Source organism: Siphateles boraxobius, unplaced genomic scaffold (genome assembly GCF_051911475.1).
Source record: "Siphateles boraxobius isolate OS27281-9 unplaced genomic scaffold, OSU_SipBor_1 56, whole genome shotgun sequence".
Lineage (NCBI taxonomy): Eukaryota > Metazoa > Chordata > Actinopteri > Cypriniformes > Leuciscidae > Siphateles > Siphateles boraxobius.
In genome coordinates this window covers 10,432,236-10,444,778 of record NW_027509182.1, presented here as the reverse complement: position 1 = coordinate 10,444,778, position 12,543 = coordinate 10,432,236, and the positions used below count along the sequence as shown (strand labels likewise).

General features: G+C 42.0%; 1 protein-coding gene across 2 annotated transcripts in view; it reads left to right on the top strand.

The window, feature by feature from the left end:
• The first annotated feature begins 2,980 nt into the window (after window positions 1–2,980).
• wasf3a (WASP family member 3a) overlaps window positions 2,981–12,543 on the top strand; it is a 28,419-nt gene continuing 18,856 nt past the window's right edge. Inside the window, exon 1 of one of the 2 annotated variants that reach the window (XM_077206695.1) lies at window positions 2,981–3,070. The gene's annotated coding sequence lies outside the window, so the exon portion shown is untranslated. Of the gene's footprint in view, window positions 3,083–12,543 lie in introns of both variants that reach the window. The other variant, XM_077206694.1, reaches the window with a different exon arrangement.

Genomic DNA, 12,543 nt, shown 5'->3' with positions numbered 1-12,543 from the left:
CCATATAATTTTTCGGGCCACTGTACTATATAATTCATAAATATGTTTCAATTTTACATTTAAATCACAATATATCATGTTGTATTTAAGAATTTATGTAATCCATCAGCTGAAGACCATTGTGTTACACCATATTTAAAACAGATATGCGCCAGGTATCAAATGCCTAAAATAAGAATTGGATGCAAATTAGCAGAACATTGTTTAAAAGGAAGGGCACCTTTTATTAACGTCAATACACTGGTCTGGTTTCATCATAAATATTGATGCCTGTGGCAGCATTATTTATATAGTATATATTTTTATATGAATATTAACAGATATTTCCTTATGAAAGGTCAACAGCCTGTTGTTAACATGTTAACATTTAGTTTTGCCCTACATTTGAATGACATTGACATATTGATCTGGACTTCTGTGTGATTACCGCAGGCCAATATACAGATGATGGATCGGCATGTAAAACAATAGTGAGCGAATCAAAGGACCTACATAAGTACAATGGGCAAATAAATGACAACAGCAATCATAGTGATTATAAAGCAGCTCTAAAACAATTAAACTAATACTATCTGTCAAATCAAGAGCTGAATAGTTGTTACACTTTTCGCCCGTTCAATATTTTTCAGGGTAGGATTATTTTAGCCTTAAAAACATAAAGCCATGGCTACAAATAACCTATTTAAACATTTACAGAGTTAGCCTATTCCCTAGGAATACATTCATGTAAGAAACCCACAATGACCTTATGTGGGAAGATGTCCAACAGCAAAATGTGACCGGTAAGATAATTAGCCTATTGTTTTGCCCTAAAGACATTATGATTAATACTGCATACAATCACAGCACTCAAAACAAATGAGACAACCTGCAGCGCAGTCTGTTAATGTCACGAACTGCTCTGAGACACGAAGGCTGAGGATCCTAATGCAGTATTTATTTAAAGGGTTATCCACAATCGTAATCCAAATCCAGGGAAGGGTCATAAACAAACAAACAATAACCGATAAGGACTGAGGCAAAGAGATAAAAATCTGATAAAAATCTGAGGGAACAGGCAAGAACCAAGAGACAATAAAAAACAGGGCGAATGCTTGGAATTGCAGTATTACACTAAACAAGACTTCACAGATAATGAATGAGAAAAACAGGTTTATATAGGGTGAGCAAAACAAGATAATGAGACACAGGTGAATGTGATAATTGGATGAAGAGTCCAGGCAGTGAGTTATGGGAGATGTAGTTTGTGAGGGAATGACAATAATCTGATGTGGAGTGCCCTCTGGTGGCTCTCAAGGGCACTCCAGCTGGTACCGTTACAGTTAACTTGTTTCCTCAAGAGCTATTACAAAAATATGATGATATTGGGATTTGAGTTATGCAAAAATAAAGGTTCTTCAATGGCATTTAAAGGGATAGTTCACCCAAAAATGGAAAGTTTCTGTCATTAATTACTCTCTGTCATGTCGTTCCAAACCCGTAACGGTGCGTGTCCAGTCCACTGGCACGAAGCGAGCGTTTTCAGTTCATTCCTATGGAAGATGAGCCAAAGCCGTCTAAGGACATTCTCTGGATGAGCTTTACGCTCACGTGGTGCATTGTGGGATTGACAGCAGACCAGAGAAAGAGTTGAGAGCGATCGAGAGCGGCAACATTTTATGCAAATATAAGCGACTTTATGCAAATATCAAGCGACACATCGTGGTGCTCTTGTGGACGTGTGTTGGAGATTAATATTTTGTAAATAAAGCGGTAGCCTAAGTAATGTTTTTTTTTCCGCAAACAAGCACTGGCATCGCTTCATAAAATTGAGGCTAAAGCACCAGAGTCACATGGAAAACTTTAATGATGTCTTTACTACCTTACTAAGTGGTAGTTTTGTCAATGGAGGGACAGAAAGCTCTCAGATTTCATTAAAAATATCATTAAAAATATTAAAAAATAATATAGTGTTATAGAAACAACATTTGTATTCTGAAGACGAACGAACATCTTATAGGTTTGGAATGACATGAGGGTGAATAAGACAGACATTTCATTTTTGGGTGAACTAACCCTTTAATGGTTCCATAAAGAACCTTTAACATCCATGGAACCTTTTCAATGCACAAAAGGTTCTTTATAGTGGAAATATTTCCTTCTCTCAAAGAAAAAATGGTTATTTTAAGAACTGTTCACTGAAAGGTTCTTTAGGGCAAGGTTTTTTGGCCTTTAAGATGCCAAGGACCCCAAAATATGATCATCCCTGTGTGATATGATCATCCCTTACCCCCATCCTAAAATTCATAAGGCATCTGGCTTTTATAAACCCCCAATTTATACACATTAAAATTTTATATTATAAATCTTAAATTAGTTTCAGTTACATTATTATATATTTTGTTCTATGTATTATTTTTTAGATATTTATTTAATATTAATCTAATATTAAACTTATGTTTACTTAGTTATATTAATCATTTCTTTTTATTTAATTTAATTGAATCTATTTAATAGATTAATAACTAATCACATTTTTATTTATTTATTTTATTTAAATCACATTATTTAGTTATTTATTTAGATCTAATGTAGGCTATTGCTTTACTAATTTATTTTAATCTAAATATTATTATCATTATTTATTTTATTTGTATTTCTTTTTTTCTTTTCTTTTTTTTTTTTACAGTTTTTCTCTAGACTTTTGGTTCTTCAATGGCATCTCTGCGTGTGTGGAGGATATAATTCACACACGCACAAAAAAAAAAATAATTACTTAGCCTACCATTTGATACAGTTTTGAACTCAATCTAAAGAAAGAATCACGCATACATTTTTATAGCTCACCTTTCCTAATTCCTATCCTCCTGAGACTGTCCCATTACAGCCCGGCGCTTGTCTTTATCCACACGCGACTGCTTGATTGGTCCTCACAGTTGTAATCTCAAAAGAAGCTTTTCCAATTGTGAAATGCGATTGGTGCACAGAACTGTCAATCAACATGATAATCCCGCCCTAATGCGATGCGTTGATGGAAGAGTAGCCAGACCTCCGTTTCATCTGACGTGCGTCTGCATTCAAGACACTTTTGGTAAGCGAACATGTTTTGAAATACATACTCAAAACTTTGAAGTGCTTCGTTATTATAATATAACTAATCTTACACGTGTACATAGTTTATTTAGGGCATAGGTTGGGAGATTAATTGTCCGCTATAATAAACTCTCGTAGTTGTCAGCGTCGACGCGACTCATGTGTTATTCAGTGGAACAGCGCGTCATTAATACTGGACGCTACATTAATTAAGTCCTCAGCTTTGCTATCTATCAGCGTTTCGGAGTTGAGAGTGCTTTGCCAACTCCAATTCCGTTTACAAAAAGTACTGTTGATGATACAGGGATGGTAGTGATGCCATGGTACTTTGAACCACGTACTGAATTATTGTCATATATGATGTTGATTTTTACAAGGTACAGTACTTCAAAAATACCCTGCTACTATCATGGCACATTAAAATAAATAAATAAAACTTTAAAAAAGAAAAAAAACACAGGTGATATCTTGTAGCTACATTCTCTGTTTGCCTCTGGTGATATAATTAAACCCCATCAATAGTAGGCCTATATTGCTGATTTAGTATTTTACTTGTTTGTCACATTTCTACAGCTAAATCTTCATTTCAAATGCCATAAGTTCTTTAATCATTTTAACTGTAGCTTGCAATTACTTTAACAGAAATACAAAGTTCTGTCATGAAATGACGATGGCACAGGCTGATAGGTCCTCAACTCAATTTGTTAGCAAGCGATCACATCGTTATCTACATAGTGCAGCAGATTGGTTGCTGAGGCTCGCTGCTCAACATACAGATTGTGGCATTGTTGCTTGCTTCAGAAACCCTCCACCTTCCCCAGCTCCACCTGTATAGATACTACGGGGCTAATCATGTATGTTACATACAAAAGACATTAACTTTGCCACATCCATAACCATGTCAATCTCTCCGAGAGTTGACATGAAATAAATATTTTTTCCTCATTTGTTTATGATTAAACCTGTGTTATTTATAAAATATCCAATAAAGCAAACCTTGAGCCTTGGATTGAAATGAACTAACATCCATGTCTCAGCGCTGATATGTTCTGCAGGAAGGTGAATCTATGTTGTGGATTTTATGGTTTTAGATTAAGATGATTCATTTTATTCTACACACATTATCGGTTTCATGCATTAAAGAGTAACAAATGTGTCTAATATGGAAGTAAAATAATGACAAATGTTTTTAAACAAAAAAGCTTGTTGAATTGCACTACTTGAAAAAAATATGCATTTCATTAACCCTGCTTGCATTTTAAAGCATTGTATTTTTAGGGCTTGTATTTTTATGGGCTGAAATTCAACATGGTTGTATATTTAAGCTGTGAATATTAAAATTCTAAAACATTCCACACACGTTTTCTTTATTAAAAAATCAATAATCCATATTCACCTTTCAGATTTCACTTCCAAAATATTAATTCTTAAAAATACAACCTATATGTCACGGTGTGTGAGGGTTGAAGGAGGAGGCTGAGTCTGGAGGCTTCAATGCAAACAGTTTACTGAATATATATATATATATATATATATATATATATATATATATATATATATATATATATATATATATATATATATATATATATATATGAAAACAACAAACATGTACAGGCAGGATATCAGGCCAAAGGAAAACTCACGCACCAAAACCACAGTAAAATTAAAACAAGAACCGACAAAGACAGACTGAACAGAAGCCAACTAAATACAAGTACAGATCAAAAATAACAAGGTGAAGACAGGTGACACAGATGATAAAGACGAGGAACAGGTGGGTAATTGAGGGAGTGATTTCAGGTGTGGAGACAAGGAGGATACTGGGTAGTGTAGTGCAGACGAAGACAGACAGGTGCAGACGAGGACTGTGACATAACGCCCCCCTTCACAAAGGCGCGACCTCGCGCCGTAGAACATCAATGGGATGGGGGGGTGGGCGCCCTAGAAGCTGACGAGGGCGTGGCTGATCATGAGCAGGAAGCCTCCAGGGCGGAGCAGGTTGACCAGGCGGCCAGTGCGGAGCAGGGCGTGCCGGCGGCCAGGGCGGAGCAGGACGTGCGGGCGGCCAGGGCGGAGCAGGACGTGCCGGCGGCCAGGGCGGAGCAGGACGAGCAGACTGCCAGGGCGGAGCAGGCCCTACTGGCGACCACGGCGGTGAGGACCCTTCTGGTGGCCGTGGGCCCTTGGGTGCCCACGGCAAGGGTCTATGCCCCCCCCCCCCCCCCCCCCCCCCCCCAAAAATGAATGGGGAGAGTGTCAGACGGAATCAGCGGAGAAGGAGTCTCTGGACTGGATGGAACCAGCGGTGAAAGGGTCTCTGGGCTGGACGGAACCAGCGGTGAAGGGGTCTCTGGGCTGGATGGAACCAGCGGTGCAAAGGTCTCTGGGCTGGCCGGAACCAGCGGTGAAGAAGACTCTGGACTGGCCTTACCAGCGGTGAATAAGGGTCTGGGCTGGACGGCACCAGCGGGGAAAAAGTGTCTGGGCTGGACGGTGCCAGCGGGGAAAAAGTGTCTGGGCTGGACGGCGTCAGCGGCGAGGGCTCTGGGCTGGACGGGTCCAGCGGCGAGGGATCTGTGCTGGACGGGACCAGCGGTGAAGGCTCGGTGCTGGACGGGACCAGCGGTGAAGGCTCGGTGTTGGACGGAACCAGCGGTGAAAGGGTCTCTGGGCTGGACGGCACCAGCGGGGAAAAAAGGGTCTGGGCTGGACGGCGCCAGCGGGGAAAAAGTGTCTGGGCTGGACGGCGTCAGCGGCGAGGGCTCTGGGCTGGACGGCATCAGCGGAGAGGGCTCTGGGCTGGACGGCGTCAGCGGAGAGGGCTCTGGGCTGGACGGCGTCAGCGGAGAGGGCTCTGGGCTGGTCGTCGTCAGCGGAGAGGGCTCTGGGCTGGACGGCGTCAGCGGAGAGGGCTCTGGGCTGGACGGCGTCAGCGGCGAGGCCTCTGGGCTGTACGGCGTCCGCGGCGAGGGCTCTGGGCTGGACGGGACCCGGGCGAGGGATCTGTGCTGGACGGGACCAGCGGCGAAGGCTCGGTGCTGGACGGGACCAGCGGCGAAGGCTTGGTGCTGGACGGGACCAGCGGCGAAGGCTCGGTGCTGGACGGGACCAGCGGTGAAGGATCTGTGCTGAACGGGACCAGCGGTGAAGGATCTGGGCTGGACGGGACCAGCGGTGAAGGCTCTGGGTTGGACGGGACCAGCTGTGAAGGCTCAGTGAAAAAGTCTATTAAATCCAACTCCCTCGCATTCTGGACGGCACCAGTGGTGAGGGCTCTGTACTGGACGGAACCAGCGGTGAAGGCTCAGTGAAAAAGTCTATTCAATCTAGGGCTGCAACTAACGATTATTTTGATAATCGATTAATCGGACGATTATTTTTTCGATTAATCGATTAATCGGATAGAAATTAAATTAGATTTTTTTTTATTATAACTAAATAAAACCTTAAATCAGGGTATTTATGTGTAAAAGTGTACTTTAAAAAGTGCAAAAGCCACACATTGAGTTTTACTAATATCAATATTTGCATTGTTTTTAATGATAATTGCTGATGGCAAGTTGACAAACATGATTATTGTTAAAAAAAAAATATCCAACATATTATGTTTTAACTCAATTTTTGTTAAAACAAATTTACACAGACATGTTGTTCAGATGTGAATATCTGAACTAAAAACAAACTAAAAACATCTAAAATATATAATTCATTTAATTTTTATTTAAAATTAATTATATATAAGGAATATAAGGATAAAGAATATAATATATATTATATATAATATATAAAAGAATAATATAAGGATAAATTGATTAAATAAATATAGAAAGACTGAAAACAATTGTGTGAATGTAGAGCCGCAGTAGATCGCGTTTGAAAAACAATTAAAACTTAGTAGACAAATGCTATAAAAAGAGAACGGAATGGAGGTAACGTTACCCAGCAAGCTAACAGGCTTGAGTAAAGGACAGGAGAAATTATGCATTAGTGCACAAGCATTCGCTGAAAACCACTGAGTACAGTGACTAAAAAACAATATTTTACTGCTGCTGTTATTAACTGCCTTTATATTTAGTGCTTCGCTTTGTAAAGACCGTTTTAATTTAACCTATTTCTGCGGTAGCGCTATTTTAATCCATCACTTACGTTGCGAGCGAACTGATTGCGCAACCTGATGCTCGAGACAAAATACAGACATCCCAAGATCCCGGAAGTCCCGGGAGTCTCCCGCATATTGATTGCGGCTCCCTGATGCCCGCGAATTAGTTCAAACTCCCGAAATCTAGAGCGCGCATGCGAGACAGAAGAGACTGCTCCAAACCGTGTAGTGCGCGCGCTCGGCAGAGCGCCTGAGGGAGAGAGACCTTGCGTGTGTGTGCGTACCAGTAAACGCTCCCCGTGACGTAAGCAGACCAACTAATCGATAATGACATTCGTTGACAACGATTTTCATAATCGATTATAATCGATTTTATCGATTAGTTGTTGCAGCCCTAATTCAATCTAACTCCAGCGGTGAAGGCTCGGTGCTGGACGGTACCAGCGGTGAAGGCTCAGGGCTGGACAGGAACAGCGGTGAAGGCTCTGCAATGCGTTGAGGGGTGCTGGCAGGCTCTACGAGGTCGATGGTAAAAGTAGATTCATTATTTACCATCACCCACTCAACACGTGCGGCGAAATCGTGGCGAGGACCGCTCCCTGGGAGGCGTGCCCGGGACCGCTCACTGAGCGTGGCGATGTAGAAAACAAACAGCAAACGGTCAGAATAAAGAGTGAGGCACGCCAGCTCCAGAAAATCCCTGGTGTGGGATTCCAGGGAGCGGTCCTTCTGTTCCAGGCAGAGGAGAGCCACAGCAGGAATGTTCATTTTGTTGGTCGGTTCTTTTGTCACGGTGTGTGAGGGTTGAAGGAGGAGGCTGAGTCTGGAGGCTTCAATGCAAACAGTTTACTGAATATATATGAAAACAACAAACACGTACAGGCAGGATATCAGGCCAAAGGAAAACTCACACACCAAAACCACAGTAACATTAAAACAAGAACCGACAAAGACAGACTGAACAGAAGCCAACTAAATACAAGTACAGATCAAACATAACAAGGTGAAGACAGGTGACACAGATATTAAAGACGAGGAACAGGTGGGTAACTGAGGGAGTGAGTTCAGGTGTGGAGACAAGGAGGATACTGGGTAGTGTAGTGCAGACGAAGACAGACAGGTGCAGACGAGGACTGTGACACTATAATATTCGACAGCCAATTTTCGGTTAATTTTATTTCACAAATACTGACCGCTTGCTCCATTTCTGTAAAACTGTTTTATGAATGAATGACTCTCTCACCCGTTGCTCTACAGTTTTCTTCGTCAACACTGAATTTGTAAAGCGAAATAAAATGAACCGAAATTTGCCTGTCATATATTACAGGTTGTATATTTAAACAGAATGAAAATTTTGCAAGTGAAATCTGAAAGGTGAATATGGATTGTTGATTTTTTTTAATTGAAATATTCACAGCTTAAAAACGCAACCATGTTGAATTTCATCCCATAAAAATACAAGCCCTAAAAATACAATGCATTAAAATGCAAGCAGGGTTAATGCAATGCATATCACATAAGTAGTGCAATTCAACAAGCTTTTTTGTTTCAAAAACATTTGTCATTATTTTACTTCCATAGTCAAATCTTTTGCAGTGTTCTCTCTCAAATGTGTCATTGGGAGTTAATGTGACAGCGGGTGTAATCCAAAGAGCAGTGTTTGTGTGTGTGTGTGTGTGTGTGTGTGTGTGTGTGTGTGTGTGTGTGTGTGTGTGTGTGTGTGTGTGTGTGTGTGTGTGTGTGTGTGTGTGTGTGTGTGTGCGCGCATCTAATAACTTAATCCCCTGTATAATCTTCTGGTGACACGCAGTTACCTTACTTGTTTCTGGATAGTAGGCCACAGAATGAAACTAACGTTACACATGCAAGCTTTGAAATGAACTGGTGAGGTGTTTATATAACTGTTTACCAAACTTGAGTGCACTTTAAAGAAGTGTACTTTGTAATAATGTAAAATTAAAAGTTTGACCAATGTGTTTAATAGTTTTTTTTGTTATGTTTGTACTGTTATGTTAATGTGTTGATTAACATCTGAAGTACATGTAAAGAACTTGATTATAATTTAACGGTAGTGTTTTAAAATGTCATCATTACAGATGTCAAAAAAGTTTCAATAGAAATTACATTCAAATATATTTATTAATATGCAATTAAGGGTCCAAACACATTACATTCAATTTGAACTTAAGCCTTTTTTTTAAGTATATGATTTCCACAAGTAGTATACTTTTTAAAACTATAAAGTTTATTATTGTGTGTGTGTGTGTGTGTGTGTGTGTGTGTGTGTGTGTGTGTGTGTGTGTGTGTGTGTGTGTGTGTGTGTGTGTGTGTGTGTGTGTGTGTGTGTGTGTGTGTGTGTATAGAACACAGAGTGTAGGTGAAGCGTCTAGTGCAGTAGTGTAGTATAGTGTAGTGGTGCTGGTAGTTAGTGTATGCTAGAGGGCGCTGTGCTCTCTGCTTGTTACTCTCTGCTTACTGCTGTTGAGAAGGCTAGCCTTCTTGATAGAGGGTGAAAAGAGGAGCCGAGTGCGTAAGCCTCCTCCTGCCAGTATAGAGGCTCTCCACCACCAAGACTCCTGTAGTGCCTCCTCGGGGCCACATACGGAAACTGGGTATCATACAGTCCCAGGCTAAACTACAGGGGATCTCAGAGCAGCAGTGGACCCCAGAGACGCAGTGTGCAGGCCCACCACTGCGTAGACACGCCCTGGTGCCCATCAACCACTGGACAAATAGCCCCACTGCCTTGTGGTTAATCTGCTGAGACAAGGCTAAGGGAGTACACCCTGACAGAAAAGCAATGCGCTGAAGGTGCACAATAGGCGGGCCTTAACAGACGAAGGACCCGGCAGCCTCCTGCAGCCACAATGGGGGACTGGTTGTCCTGGGACCACCCTTGCCATCGGGATTTACATCATCATGGTGAAGATAGTGCTGCTGGGGATGGCACACCCCCTTTGGCACTTTAAAACTTTCCTTGCGCAGGTCTCCACCCCTGACCACGGTGACAATACCTGGACCTTACATATGGTTAAAGTCTGGCGATGGGGCGTCTGGCACGGCAGTGGCACAGGGTATTTGGTCGCTATCAACTGGGACTGAGTGGCAGCTGTTTCGACAGACCCCTGTGCAACTGAGCAGACCTTTTTACGGACCGCACTGCTCACCCCAATTGGGGAAGGGCCTAGAAAAGGTGGCCTAAAAATTGCCCACTCAACCATTTACCTGGATAGGTTACCGCGCCTATCGGGTTATTCCACCACTGCGGTAGAAATAAGGAAAATAAGAAACAATACAATATAAAACTGGCGACATGAAATGTAAGGACCTTCCTGGACTCGCACGGCATCTCTGATAGACCTCACAGGAGAACAGCCCTGATCCCTGCTGAGCTGAGCCGCTACAACATAGACATTGCTGCCCTGAGTGAGACTAGGCTTCTGGATGAAGGTTCTTTAACAGAAGAAGGGACGGGCTATACCTTCTTCTGGAAAGGATTCCCCCCAGGTGGAAAACATCTTTATGGAGTAGGAGTGGCCATCAAGAACACCCTTTTACCAAGTCTTACAGAAACACCGGTTGGCATTAGTGGAAGGCTAATGACCCTCCGTATCCCACTGGCAAAAAAGCGTTATGCCACACTTCTCAGTGTCTATGCACCAACTTTGCCATCTGAAAATGAGGCCAAGGAATGCTTTTATCAAGCCCTGGATGAAACTCTTTGCTGGATCCCTAATAGTGATAAGATCCTCTTGCTTGGGGATTTCAATGCTAAGGTGGGACAGAACTACATGATATGGAGTGGAGTACTAAGTAGGCATGGCATTGGCAGGGTGAATGCAAATGGTATGACGTTACTTACTTTTTGCTCTGAGCATAACCTTACCATAACTAACACCATCTTCCAGCAGAAGACAAAGTATAAGACCTCGTGGATGCACCCTCGCTCTAAACATTGGCAAGCAAAGAGTGAGTTTCGACGTTTCATAGCTGAGAAATTTAGGGAGTCGGAAACTTGTCTGAGCTCAGAAAACACTATGAAACAACAGTGGAACTATATTAGCTCTGTGCTCTACGATGCAGCAGCCAAATCCATCGGCTATAAGAGCAAGAACCACCAAGACTGGTTTGACGATAACTCAGACACCATCCACGCCCTGCTTAAGGATATGCGAAAAGCACACCCCAACTTTAGACAACCCTTCATCCATTAAGACTAGACAGCATTGGCAGGCAGGAAGCGGAAAGTACAAAAGGAGGAAAGTGCAAAAGGAAAATACGGGCCATGACTGGTGGACTGAAAAGGCACATGAAGTCCAATCCTTTGCCGATAACATTTTTTATAATGCTGTCAAAACCTAGCCTGGATGCCAGCCCGAACCCCGCCCACAAAATGTTTATGTCAGGAAGTTCGGTCTGGACTGGACTCGATCTGTTGAGGAGCTATTATGCCTGAACAAAAAATAGTTCGGACCAATCAAATTGTCGGGGCGGGCTTTATACGATGATGAACAGACGAGCAACAGTAACATAACCATCCACATCACCAAAGAGTGCTTGGTTTGAATTCGTTTACAACAAAGAATGGCTGCCGCTGGAGAATTTATGTGTAAATTCAGCCATCGCGTCTGTTATAGAATATGTAGACAGCGCATTCATTTTAAAAGAGGAACAGAGAACTGCGATCAAGGCATTTGTCGATCGGAAAGATGTTTTTGCCGTCCTTCCTACTTGATTCTGTCTATCCAATTGGCATTGCAGAGGCATTTTTTTTCCTGGTTCGGATGAAACACGCCCCATAATCACAGCCCAATGGAGCAGTATCAGACTCACATTCTGACTAGAATCTGAGTATGACGACGTCAGGCTAGTCAAAACCATCTACGGTCCAACAAATCGCTGCATCACTTTGCTGAAAACAGCTGATGGTCAAACACTTCTGAAGGACCAGAATAGTATCCTGTTGAGGTGGACTGACCATTTTGACACCCTGCTTAAAGGGATACTTCAGCTCTGGGAACATGAATGTGTATTTAATAGTGATCATTTATATAGTAGAAATGTGAAATTATTTTTTAAATTGAAGCATTCTAGACTGAGAAAAGGCAGAAAATGTATTTTTTACTCATGTGGCTGAAAGACAACAACTCCCAGAATGCACTTGCTTTGCTGCCCTTACGAGGCCAGGCCACTCCCAAACCACGCCTACCGGTTACAGGCGGCAGTATCCAAAAAATTTCTCCACACATTCTCTAGGCTAATACATACTCTAGTAACAGTAAAGGTTTAAAGGTTTATAAAAAGAACCACAACCGATGGGAGTTATAACTTTTATATTAACTTAAAATTAATATTAACACTTTTACACT